Consider the following 13831-nt stretch of genomic DNA (forward strand, 5'->3'; position numbering starts at 1 on the left):
TGCTTTGGATTTTAACACTACTTCTTGAATGGTAAGCCTATGATTGAGAGTCAAGGACAGGCTGGTTTTTATGAAGCACAAAGTTTGAAATGGTTGAGCACAAAAACACAAGCAAACCCAATGTGACAAGCCAGCAGCAGACTGTGTGTCCTTCTGCTGCCTGTGCCAGTAAGTCCAGGAGTGCTCTGGATCATAGCTCTGGTCTTCCTCTCCCTGGAGAATACTGTACACAACAGATCAAGCCTAATTTCTAAATGACTCCACAAGAGGTCACCAGAAGACGAGCAAATCGTCGTCGATTCTGTAATGCTGCTTAAATTTCACAGACGTTAATATGTATGGGAAGGAGTTCAAGTGAAAAAGCAGCATATGTCATCCTTGTGCTATCCTTCACCCCAACAAGGATGGAAAAGCAGTGGTGTCACAGCCTACTTGTGTAAGGAATTGTGCTAGTGAGTGATGTTCCCTCATTGTCACAAGAACTGCCTTGTGTCACACATGGAGTTTTTGCCCTGAGGATCCAACTGCTCCGTGTGAAGCTGTACGCCAGGCAGATGCCCATGCCCATTCATATGGTGTGAGCTACGTGAAACCTATAACATTGCTGGCATATAAGCACAATAACCACACTAATTTTCTGTTAAGACACAGAACTGATGAAGATGACCATGCTGCAGACATGCCTCGCTGGTGTCTTTGACCACACCATGTGGACACACAGCTCCTGGCCCTCAGGGTGTCGCACAAAGCACAGCGCTGAGCTCTGCATATGCCCCCAGCTGGGATGCAGCTTGGTCTCAGAGAAATAAGACAACACTTGAGTATATCTGCAAGCCGTCTCCAGCCCACTGATGAAGTCCATTGAATAAGAGTGAAGAAGAGGGACTTGCTAAGAGTTAATATTTTTAGACAGCTTAATGAGAAGCTGCTGAGGTCAGAGTGACATTAATCCCTAACATAAGAGTAGGCTTGGAAATGGCTGGAAACTTCCTCCTGCCCCCACACAGGAAAACATTTAAGCATGTGCTCACCTAGAAGCATTATAGTCAACCAGCTTGTTCATGTACTTAATACAGAGCATGGGAGAATCACATGCCTTTAAAAAAAAAAAGAAAAAAAGCACAGAGGCACTGTCTGGGATCTAAAGAGACAGATAAACCAATATTTTCATTTTTGATTTGCCTGTCACATTCTAAAGGTTCAGGAGCTGTGAAATTCCGAGTCTGGAAACAGTTTCTAAGTGCTATTTTGTGTGCTGATTTGATTTGTACAGGGATCAGCCTGAGACAGGTCATGGAGAGCAAATCACTTTAGTAAGCTAAACAGTAGTAATAATTTTAAGTGCTATTTTCCCCTTGAGATTAATTTTATTTCCTAATATAACCAGAGGCCAGTCAGAGAAAGAGGAGAAGAGAATGACATTTGCCTGGACCCTAAAAGAAAGCTTAATGATGGAGAGGGGGTTCAAAGATAATGGTAAATAGGGAGAGACAACTATAATAACACAGCAAGACTTTACATTTATGGAGGACGAAATTCCTCCTGATGTGCAGGGCTAGTACAAGGATCATAAAGTTTAAATGTTTACCCAGCACAGAGGTGAGTTTCACCCATGGTTACTTGCCTGTCCTCCAAGTGCACACATGGAAGCAAGCAAAATAAACAGACCCACGCTCCATGGTAAGTCTCTCAGAGTGGCAGGTTAGCACAGTGGTATTTCTATTTTATGCACAAAGAAACAGTGTCAAAGAGGCACTAGATGACAAAGATTGCTTTAAGGATTTCATTAGAACAGTGTGTGCATAAAGAGAGAAGAGGAAAGGTGGTTCAGAATCAAATAAACCAAGAAAATCAGCAGGAATGTCCTTGCTTGCACAAAGTGCAATTAGCTGGATGAATCAAAAGCTCAGCACAGTTTTCTCTCATCCCATTCCCAACTGCTACAACAGAACCTCGCTTCTCTGGACAAAAAGGATCATGATTGATCCCTGGGTGTAAAAGCTCAACTCTCCCAGCTCTTCCTTTGCTTCACCAGTCCTGCAGGATGTACTTTCCTGTCCTAGTTTTTCATAATGTCTTCTCCATTCCCTTCTACTAATTCCTACATAAACATAGACACTTCCCCAAAACATTCATTAAACCCAGTGTTTGCCAGGACTGTCATAAACTTCCCTACTCGGTTCAGAGGATGAGTAATAGTTTGCTGAAAAAGCCTATAGCAATTGTAGATTGTGTGGTCCTACAGACACAGAAAAATTCCTATAATTCCTGTCGTTAGGAATCCTATAATTTGTATAAGATTTAAATCCGCTTTCAGTAGAGTTTAAAAAAATAATGCTTTCAGTACCTTCTGTGGAATGTGAGTCCTACAGCCTGCTATAATAAGCAGTGATAGGTCTTCAAAGCGCTGTACAAATTGATTGTGATTGCAGGAAAACATTGAATGAGAGAAGGAAAAGTCCAGAATATTTTTAGAAAGGCGGTTTTGTGTTTCTACATTTCATTCACTTGTTCTTCTAAGTTAGAGCTGGAATAAGGAGAATAGGGAAGTTTAAATTTGAGGAGTTAAATGACGAACCAGTTTACATGTAGGAAAAATAAACAAAAACTGCACATATTGAAAGCTAAAATGTCCAGCATGGAGTGAAGTGGGTTTCGATATTAATTTTGCAATATTTTTAATTTTAAAAATAAACAAAAATAAAAGTCCTTTGGAAAATCAAAATATAAAACCAGCCTAACTAATGAACCAAAACCTCATCTGCACATTCAGCTCCTGAGATAAAGTCATCTGAAACTCCAAAGGAATACACCACCATGGAGGTTTAAAGCATTATTCAAACACTAGATACAGTTTTAATCTTCCAGGCACTTACATACATAAAAAATCTTCCCATTTGCAAGCAGTCCTTGTGAGACCAAAGCATTTAGTCACCTGTCTTAGGTTTCTACATGTACAAAATGTTTGTAGGTTCAAGGCCTACAACATGAAAAACAACATTTTCAATAGTTCCTTCTCAGCTACTTCTTGGAAGCAGTTTGCTTCAGGAAGGAAAAGAGTTTCCAAGTACCTACTATCTTTTTAACTCATGTTCTTCATCAGTCCTCTCTCTAATTCTTCACAACTCACAAGACCTAAACCGCAGAATACAGTATTTTCTACCACAGCAATCGTAGAGGAGATGCCAAGCATATGGTAAATTGTGAGCAAACTTTACACCTTTCCCTAGAGAAAATAAAATTAAAAATAAACCTCCAATGGAATCTAAAAAAGGAATCACATTTAGAACACGCAACTAAGTCGCTCCTGCACATCATGAAAAATTAAGAGAGCTAAAACGCATACAACTTCCCTTAGCAAAACAAGGGGAACAACGGGGAATTGTTGCAAAAAGAAATCTGAACATTCAACTGACATTGTTAGCAATGACATTTTCCTCCATTAGAGTCTCTTACTGTCATGTTTCAGGATATTTTGTCTTCTGCCTTAGATCTCGCTTCATGTTTATCTTCCCAGCACTCCGTCCTGCATTTGGAACGGACAGCCTGTGTAATTTAGGTGTTGATTCAGCAACTGGATCCACAAGGATGCACATCTGCATTGCTGTGAAGCCCAGTTCATTTCCAATATAAAATGCTCTATAGATAGCAATTTTTTTCCACCATTACTGAATATAATGAGTCCTGGAGTGGAACTTGGCAGCTTTTTAGCATTGTGTTGCAATAACCACAAAGAAGTGAAGAACACCATCATTTCCAAATGAAAGAACATGGAATTAGATAAACATAATGCAATTCTCCACTAAGGATGGGACACTGGAATTCTATAGGATCTTTTTTCCATATACAAATGGGCTCTTCTGAATTTCGGAGATGCTCGATGTGGCATAAATAGTCTTTTGTCAACTAAAGATTGGCCAGTCCGTGAGCTGAAGTCAAAGGGATTCACGTCACCTGAAGAAAAGATTCTTTATTTCTTGTCATAAATATCCTGTTAGGATTCGGAGAGCGGGTTTTAAAGAGGGAGTAGAAAAGAACTGTTCCTACCAAATAAATAACACAAAATATACAGCGCCGGCTATTTAGATTGCCCCCAAAGCAACTCCTTTCTCCTTTTCTCCTGAGTTTGAGCCTACATGAGAAAAGAGTGACCCCTCATTAATACCCTCCTTACAGACTGCTTATTGTTTTTACTTGTTTTATTTCCGTGCACTTGGAAATAGAAGCAATAAATTTCCAGGGAAATGAAACTCACTTATCAGATTTTCCAAGCATCAAGTTTCATATTAGCAAAGCAAGCAAAAAAATATCATTCTAACTGGGCTCTTATATAGCTGTAAACCAATACATAAAAGCGCTATCAGAGATTAAACCTTCCTGGTAGACTTGCTGCTACAAGCCTTGAGTTTCAGTCACAAATTTTCTTGTAAGGGAGACAACAAATTTACAGAGCAAGTATTTAATGATTCGCAATCTAGGCCCCTCAAATCAAATCAATGCAGCTGACATTTAACAAGATCAAATACTATCCATGTTAGAAGCAGAATGCGGATGGGCACTGATCATCCTTATCCTTTGCAAACCTTCTCCACCAGCTTAATTGCCTGTGTGTTCTGATTTTTTTCCCTCCTAATAAGCAGTATTTTTTTTACCTAATACTCTGATGAAAATAAGAATTTTCTTAACTTAAAAGTTTTGTCTACTCCTCTAGAATGCCTGCTTTCCTCCCCCTCATTTCCCAGAAGACAGATATTTACCCTAATGCTGCTCTGCTAATCTCTGCCCACTCCCCCTTCTGCTTTCAGTGAACTTTGCTGAGATGTGAAGTTGCACAGAGATCAAAATGGGACCGGGCAGACAGAGGAAATATCCTGGACCGAGTTCCACCATCAGTTACAGCACTATAAATCAAGATTAACGCCACCAAATTTAGCGCAATGATTCCAGATTTAAATCATTTCAACAGGAATTGGGTTCACGTAGTGAAATTCTCCCCTAGGCATAAACACAGATAATGGAGCGGGGTGTGCAGGGCGAGACTACAGCAAACCACTCTCAAAAGGGAAAGGAACTTAGAAGATTTTTGAGACCTCCTATAAGATTATGTCCACTATGAAAACTACTGAGCGCATGTGTTTATGTGCGATCACAGCCACACTCCTGTCTAACCCAGGGGCAAAAGCAGAGGCTGTTAACCTTCCCTGAGCCTCATGCCTTCCTTGGGGTCACCCTGCAAGCACCTCAGCCCCGCGATTTGGTTCCTAGACAGACAGACTGGACTGTGTTCTGGGACAGCACATCACTACACTGAAGTTACTGTCAGATTTCAATGAGAAGACACTTCAATATGCCCCAATCCCTTAATCCCTAAGTGTTATTTTTCCCCCTGTCACATAAAGGATGGTGCTTTTTCTTCCCCCCCAACCCCCGCCTCCCTCTCTCCAGGAGCTCTAAATTAGCCAAAGAAAGCAGCACCAGGAGTGAAAGCAGCTCTTGGTTTTTTTTTTTGCTGTTGCCACGAGGAGGCACTGCAGCCTGCTTTATGGAAGGGTTTTTTTTTTTAATTATTTAGGAAAAAGAAAACAAGAAAGAGAAGAGGAGAGGAGAGGAGAATAGACCCAACCACCCTGGTGAAGTGTCTATTCGACACCACCACGGCTCTGGTGTCATTCCCTATTTAATGGCTGTCAGTGAGGGGGAAAGACAACGTGGTGGGTAATTAAAACCAAATTGCAGGCAGGAGATGACTGCAGAAGAATGATATTGTCATTAATACTGATTTAACATGCACCTGGGTAAGGTGAGGGAGTGCAGCGAGGGAAATCGCAAAGGCACCGAGGTTGCCTAATTTAAAGATGTAGGGTTTCCAGCCGAAGCATGTTTAAAACCTGAATAAAACCATCACAATTGTGACAGTGGATATAAAACTGAAACAAATGCGCTACATATGTCTGTTAAAAAGCAAAGAAAAATCCTCCAGCCCTGTGTTCTCTGCAAAGCAAGCACTGCATCCTCTCTGAAGTTCAAAAGTATCTTTTTTTTATATATATATATAAAGAAGGTTTTTTGTTGGGTTCTCTAATATCTCAGTTTCTAACATGTTCAGCGCTTCCTCGGCTCTCACAAAGCCGGCTGCTGTGAAGGGACCTTTGTTAGATGGAGGGGGAACGATCCACTGAAAAATCCAGTCTGGCTCATGGCAAAAAAAAAAACCCTGCTCCATTAATATTTCAGCAAGTAAAGATTCCCCACCTGGTATTTAGTGCAGGGCTGTAGTGGAACTCATTTGTGAGGAAAGGGAACTGTGGATTAGCGACTGAGACCGGAGATAAAGCAGGTAAAGTTTGTTAATGATAGTATGCTGCAGACTACACAGTTCTGTAACCTTCAAGCCCTGACTGGATTCCTTTCTAACGCTCAGTTGCAGATTCAGGAAAAGCTCATTGTCTGCTCAGACTACACTTAAATAAAATGTAAATCAGCAGCTCTTAATTATAAATCAAACCACTGGATTTTTCCTTAAAGAAACAATGCAAGTTCAATGCTCTGACGAGATTTTTTATGGTACCTAAGAATAAAAGAAGTGAATTTTACAAAGCTTTCACTCCTCCTCCTTCCTTTTTTCTTTCTTTGTTTCTTTTATTTTTCCAATTTTTTTTTTTTCTTTTCTTTTAATTTTTACTCTGGACATCACACTATATAAAAAAGGAATGGCAACATCTCAGCGAATATATTGCTATAGGAGGAAATGTTCAACCTGCAGCAGAGACCAGCTGCATAAACTAACCTTTTGATTTAACAATAAATGAAATGCATGCATTACAAAAACAATCGCCCTTACTACCTAAGACCCAACTAATTAAAGAAGTCGTGAAGATGTACACATAGACAAAGCACACGCAATATCTTGACCTCAGAAAATAAAAATAAAAACAAAAGCAAAGAGAAAAGAGCTCGGGTAGAGAAAATTTAGGTGCTGCGTCCTGCCCCAAAGCCTGTTGAACTGCATAGTAACTTCCTATGAAATTCAGTAGTCTCGATCAAACTCTTCACCACCATTAGCACGACAGGATTTGTTTCTCTCTGTTTTAGTTTCCCTTTTTGTATCATTCACAAGAATGGGAAAGGTTCCGTTAGACTTTTCATAGATTGAAAGAATGTTTCTAATCTCGTTGGGATCATTTGTAGAATTCCCACTTAGCAAACTGACCGTCCATAAAATACTCCCCTTTTTCTGCCCACGTTCAGCGCAGCTGATGCAGACCAGCAAACTGTCCCTGCTCCCAGTGGGCTCCTGCTCTGCGGACAGCAGGCTTGCAATGCCAGCTGGAGGGAGACGGGTCAGAAAACGCTCATTTGCAGAGGGAGCCCAGCTCTGGGTCGGGATGTGCTCAGACATCCTAAAAGCCAGATGTCAAGTATGTTGAATTCTCAAAACCACAGAAAAGCCAGCTGAGGGGCTAACATCACATCTAAAGCACTATGCCTGCTCATGGCCTGGCTCGGGCTCTGGCTGTGCCACCCTTGTCACTAAGCAAGGCGAGGTGTCCTCTGCCCCAGGCTCCCTTCAACAAAGCTGATGTCAGTTCTGTCTTACTCAGGGGCACTGCTGTCAGAGGGCAGATTTTCTGCCACGGCGCCATGGAAGGACCCACACAAGCAGGTGCTGCTCCTCTGGGGCTGGACATGGTGCCGGCTGCTGCTGTGCCTTATTGGGAAGGGCTGGCAGCAAACATCTGAGATCTGATGGAACCAGAGCAAGTTTCTGTGACTTGCACTGAACAGACCTGGAAATCAGCTTCAGCACCAGCAGCCTCTGAATTAAAACCTGCTTAGCTGATCACCGGATCACATGCATGCCTTCCTGTTTCACTCAAACACCTGTTTTCCAATATTGTTAATAATGGGACTCCAGTGACATTCACAAATAATGTGTGTTAAGCAGATGAACATAACAGCAGAATTTATTTATTATTTGGGTGGGTTGGTTTTTTTTTGGTGGGTAGAAGATGAATATTTTATGGCTCAGTATTTTCCAGATCCAAGATCAGAATTCAGCTATCAATTTTCTGGACCTTGACACTTCATTTTCTTAATTGATAGTAATTTAAAAATCAAGTGACTTATTTGCAGTCTACTTTCTTGCTCAAGAAAAAAAAAAAAAAAAAGGGAAGCAGACATCTTTATAATAGCTGGCTAGAGAAATGTCATGACAAATTGCAGCATAGATCAGAAATACTACTTAGGGAAGAGCTTAATACAAGCAGCTTAATACATAAATATGAAAAACTAGGAGCAGGAGAAAAAAATAGAATCCTAATCTCTTTTGCTCAAGTTTAAAATCTCCAAGGCCCACATCCTAAAAAAACCCTCTGTGCTTTATTTTACCACCACAAAGTTGGGAGCACCAATATACGTGACAATATTCACTGTGATAAGACCTAAAGTCCATTTTGTAGCTGGAAATATTAGCTGTGTTTTTCCCTTCCTGTTCACTCTTTTCCATCACTTATAAAATAAATATTACGTTATTATTGCATCTGTCTAAATAGACACATTCTGATAAACTGCTTCCACTGCTGTATCCAAGTGCGATCCACATGTTGGGAAATGAATCATTTAAAATCTCTTTTTTCACTTTGGAAAACATGCAGGAGAAATGGATTTCTGGACACATCAGTTGTCCGAGAGCTGAGAGGGCTTTTTTTCCAGATATGGGTTCATATGGAAAACCTACTGGAGGACAGTTAATTTATATATGTGTTTTTATACACATAATTGATCATTTTGCAATTTGATAATTTGATAATAATGTAACCCTTGAACAGTTTTAATGTTTTGTTCGCCTTGGATTCAGAGAAAAAATCTAAACATAAAATAAAGCCAGTTTCCAAATCGCTGTCCTATATCCAATAAGCTGCGTGCTAATAAGGCTTCAAATGCCACCTGAAAGTTGGGCAAGGAAGTGATCAGTCTTCAAAGTCATTGATAATTCATTGACAGAAAATAACAATGCTCAACCCAATAAAACCATCTCTTCTGCAGCGAGTTGGAAATCTGACCCCGTTCCCAATAGCTGGCTGCAATAACACTCTGGAAATCATAAAGCAATTACCTGACACTTAATACTGGGTTATTATTAGAAAACTATTTTCTTGTGGAAAAAAAAAATAATAATTTTCTTGTACTGCTAGAAGCAAAAGGCAAATAACATCCCTTCCACCTTTTAAAAATATTAATGCCTTCTATATTGAGTTTATTTGCTGTTGAAGTAAGAAATACATGGGACAAATCCTCCCTAGGTGCAAAGTGATATTGCTCTGTGGGCTTCCACATCACTATTTTCATTTATTCTAGGTCTGGACCTGGCAAAGTAATTTCCTATCCCCCCACCTCCATTCTCCCTCCCCCACCCCCCCCCCCGAAAGGTAACAGCTGCCAGCAGCCAACCCAGAAACATCCAGTTTCTGTTATATTTTGCTTTCACATGAAATGGAATGTCTTCAGGGAACACACAGGCATGCTAATGAGATAGGTTCAATGGAGATAGACATACTGGGCCAGCACCTTAGCCCCTGGTCTGGTTACCCTGTGCTGCTCAGGCACTGCAAAGCGGCTGGATAGCTACTCTAAAGGGGGCATGGGAGGATTTCCATTGCATAAGGATTCTTGCTTATGAACTTTCATTAACACAGGGTTAATTTATAAGGACGCTGAAGAGTCAAAATGTCTCGCAGTTCTTCCAGGACTGCTACAAAGAGCCACTTCTGTATTTAAAAAAAAAAAATCTTGCTAGGATTCATGTAAATGTGGTTTGTTTGCAAAGGAGAATATTGAATGTTGGACTTGTTTTAACTTGGCAAATACTGTAATATTAATGTATTCACCAAGTGGATTATGAAATTTATCTTGTAATTTGTTGCTGCTACTAGTTGTCATTTTTGATTCCCAGAAAAATGAAATAAGATTTAACTTCAAAAAGTTCTTCTTTATTACCTAATTAAATAAAGGTGGCAGATTAATTGACTAATTGGTGCTCATGTATAGATGGAGACATATGGAAAGGATTTAAGATTAGACATATGGAAGGGATTTCTAAGATCTGTAAGACTGTGAGCAGCATTTTCTCAGATGTTTTGTATACAACACGTGACCTGCACAAAATGCTGCATTCAGCATATAAGCCAGATTCATAAATGCGTGCATCTGAAATCCAGCCTCATGGACACATCCACAATCAGCAAAACGCATCATAGCCGTTCACAAACGTGGCAACAGAGAGGAATCTTAAATACATATTAACACACCGTATTAAATAACAGTAATTTTGTTAGGGGCAGAATCTACCATTCACACTCCTACTGAGTTATATCCAAGCACCTGAAGCACGTGAGAGGTGGCGAGAGAAGGATGTAAGTCACCCTCTTTCAGTATTAATTCACAGAGAGACGGTCTAGACAGAGGAACTCGATGCCACAACGCATACAGATTATATACACATACCTAACACATATAGACTCGCTTGCAGCAAAAAAAAAATAAAAAAATAAAAAAATAAAAAACCAAAAAAACAAGCCCTGTAAGAGAAAAACAGCTCTGTTTGGTTAGGTTAATGGGTTGCAATATCCCTGCCACATCTGCAATGGTTTTAGAGGATTTATACCTGTAGTGAAGCAGAAGATGACCGCATTGCATTATCTTCTTTAAAATAAATACAGTATATTCTTGAAATACTGCTTTGGTCAAGTGGCTGGGATTCTTATTCAACTCTAGCAAATTCAGTACAGTAATGCTTATTTGGAAATTCTAATGGAGCAAATTGCTATGAGAAAAAGATGGCAATTTCTTTCACACACACACACACACAAAATCATTGCTACACTGAAAATGACATTTGAACTTGGGATTTGTCTAAATGCAGTGTTGAAATCTTGAAACTCTGTAAGCATTTATCAGCTGGGGAACTACTCACACGGGGCTAAATCAGCAAATATTACGCACCGTACAAAAAGGCATAGTTTTTTTCTCAAAGACAGGTAGAAAGCCAACAGTCACTGTGTAGATAAAGGAGGTACTGCAGAGAAGTGTGGGAAGTCAGACTTTCCAAGTCCAATAGAAATAACCCTATTTATTGTTCAAAATTCCTGACATGAAATCGAAATTGCTTCCATCACTGATCTTGGACCGCTCACAGCTCAATTCTTTCCATTAGTGATGCCTCTTACAGCCTCATCCCAACCCCCCAGAAAGATTTGCATGCCAGGATATTAAAATAGCACCTTTTTTTCAGCTTCTAATGGTAATAATGCCTGGAATTAAGGAATGATACATTTCAAGATACCAATTCAGTTTATTTGCTGGTATGTGGGTACCCACTTCTGGCCATACCTTCCCTTATTTACTTAACCTAACTGTAACAGTATCTCTTAGTGAAAATATGCACAAGTACCCATAGTGCCCACAAATAATGAATAATGAATTTGAAGATAGTGATACTGTCCCTCAATTTACTTTTCTGGAAACAGCAAAATACCACAGTCCATCAAAGCTAAAAGCCCTAACTCCTCCTAATCCTAGCCGTAACCTTCACCCGGACCTGGACCCTGACTCCAAAGATGCCTGGGAATTCAGCACTGCCCGCAAATCAAAAAGAATAATTACCTCAAAGCTAGTGATATTTTGCTTGTTTTATCTCCAGGATGGCGAAGTACCACACTCATCTTGACTGCTCCCTCCCTGCTTTTTTTTCTGACTCGCAGAACTGCAGCTTAAAAAGGAAAACCACATAAGGTTTCCCACCCGAAAACCCAGCATACCACAGCTTGTGACACTTAACACTTCTCCTGACCCCAACCCTAACTCTAACCTAAGTAAGCATGGGAACTGAATAAAGACGGACAGCTTATTCATGGTTTTTGTTCACCTGTCTGAAAGTTGCAGAGGACCAAGTCACTCCTGCACTACCGACCCCACTTTTCCTGACCTTCCATAGGCATGGGAACCTCTGACAGCCTGAAACACATGGTGGGAGATCAGGCAACAGGCAAAATACAGGGTTTCAAGCCAGCATGCTCAAAGCAGTGACGCTTATGGTAAGCATTTTATTAAAAGCCTCTCAAAAAGCATATTAAATAATTTATGAGTCCTTGCTTCCAGAAGTCTAAGAAAGCAGGCACAAACTAACCTCAGAAAGCACTAATTTTAATGGAGGGAACAGTGTATGCCAATTCTGTCACTGTTAGCTGGAGAATAAGCCGGCTCATAACATGCCATGCAAAGCAGTCAAACTACATACAAAAACACACTGATAACACTATAAATAATTTCAGAATGCTGCTTACCGGAGAACTAAAGAATGAAAAGGGAAATACAAGTTAGCTAGTGTTATTTTTTGGAATATCATAACCCAACCTTCACATTCACTGGTACAATTACTCCAACTTCCCTTATCAACTCAATATTTTAAACAAAAGACATGCAAATGTCTGAATCAAGACTCCTCGACTTCAGAGCAATACAGTTGATGTCAAATAGAGCAGTAATAGTGCCCTAAAGGACCCTAAAACCCACTGACAGACCTACATTTCCCCTAGGATCCTCTGAGCTATGTCTGTGTGCTGTTTCCATATCTGAGCTTCACAGGACTCAGGTAAGAACCTCGTATTTTTCCTACTTTCTCTCACATGCATCCATGTCCTACAGCCGATCCCTTTCTCGAACATAGGAATCAAAGATTGCTGCAGGGTGACTCCATAAACATATGCCCCAAATATGAATTAAATGGAAAAAAATAAAATAAAATGAAGAAATAAAGACCAAAAAAAAAGAATAAGATTTGAAAAGCAAAGCTATCCCTCCTTTAATTGTGGTTTCTGATTTTGCAGGGCAGATCTCTGTATTTTCTTGCAATCCCACCCAGGTTGCCCATTCCCAATTTACAGGGCCCCGCACGGCTCTCCACGCACCAGCTGTGGCAACTGAAAGTAATTATCACTCCAGACACAATAAGGTGTTAAAGGTAGTGGTGAACATTTTGTGCAAAAAGAAGAAATTAGGAAGAAGGGAACCCGATGAAAGGAGATTAGTGTCTGCTAGTCTTTTGGAGAGGAACGGGGAAAGCAAAGAGGGGGAGCGAAATAATAAATAACCCCGTTCCTTAGGGAATACTTGCATATGCAGCAGACAATGAAATAAAAGTTTTCTTTGAAGAGTGAGTTCCTTTTTGTATGAAGTAAGCGGTACCAAATGAAATCACAGAGTTATGTTACACTTGGTGTACGACTGATCAAAAGAGTGACAGGATGGAATTATGAGAACAGAGACTGAAAAGAAGAAAAGAAAACAGAATTAAAACAAAACATACTTTGGAAAATAACCTCCAGCACCCACAGAATGGGAATAGCCCCCCGAGAGCTCCCAGGGGCTGTATTTTAGGAGAAGCTCATCAGACCATTTGATACCTGTACTGAACTGCTTTTGTGAAGCGGGATGAAAAGAGGAGAGCGCGAGCATGCAGAGGGGAGATCTTAGTGGGAAAGTTGTCAGAGGCAAAGCAGAGATGGCAAAGAGAGCACGAGTTTGCTCCCAGAAATGGCAGGGAGGTCGGGTCCATTCTGACGCTCTGTCTCTTTCCAGAGTATCTAATTTACAGTGAAGCCCCCGGGACTGCTGTCATCGGCACTAGTAGGAGTGAGACCACAGCCTGAGGATTCATTCATTTTCTGAGAAAGTAGATTTTAGTACAGCAAAGAACTCACATAAGGATTTCTATGAAGAATAAGGTACGAGTATGCTGAGAAATATTACTGTACAAAAGCGGTAGCGGGAATAG

The sequence above is a fragment of the Coturnix japonica genome, chromosome 14 (genome assembly GCF_054131305.1).
Source record: "Coturnix japonica strain WE chromosome 14, WE-NBRP24, whole genome shotgun sequence".
NCBI lineage: Eukaryota > Metazoa > Chordata > Aves > Galliformes > Phasianidae > Coturnix > Coturnix japonica.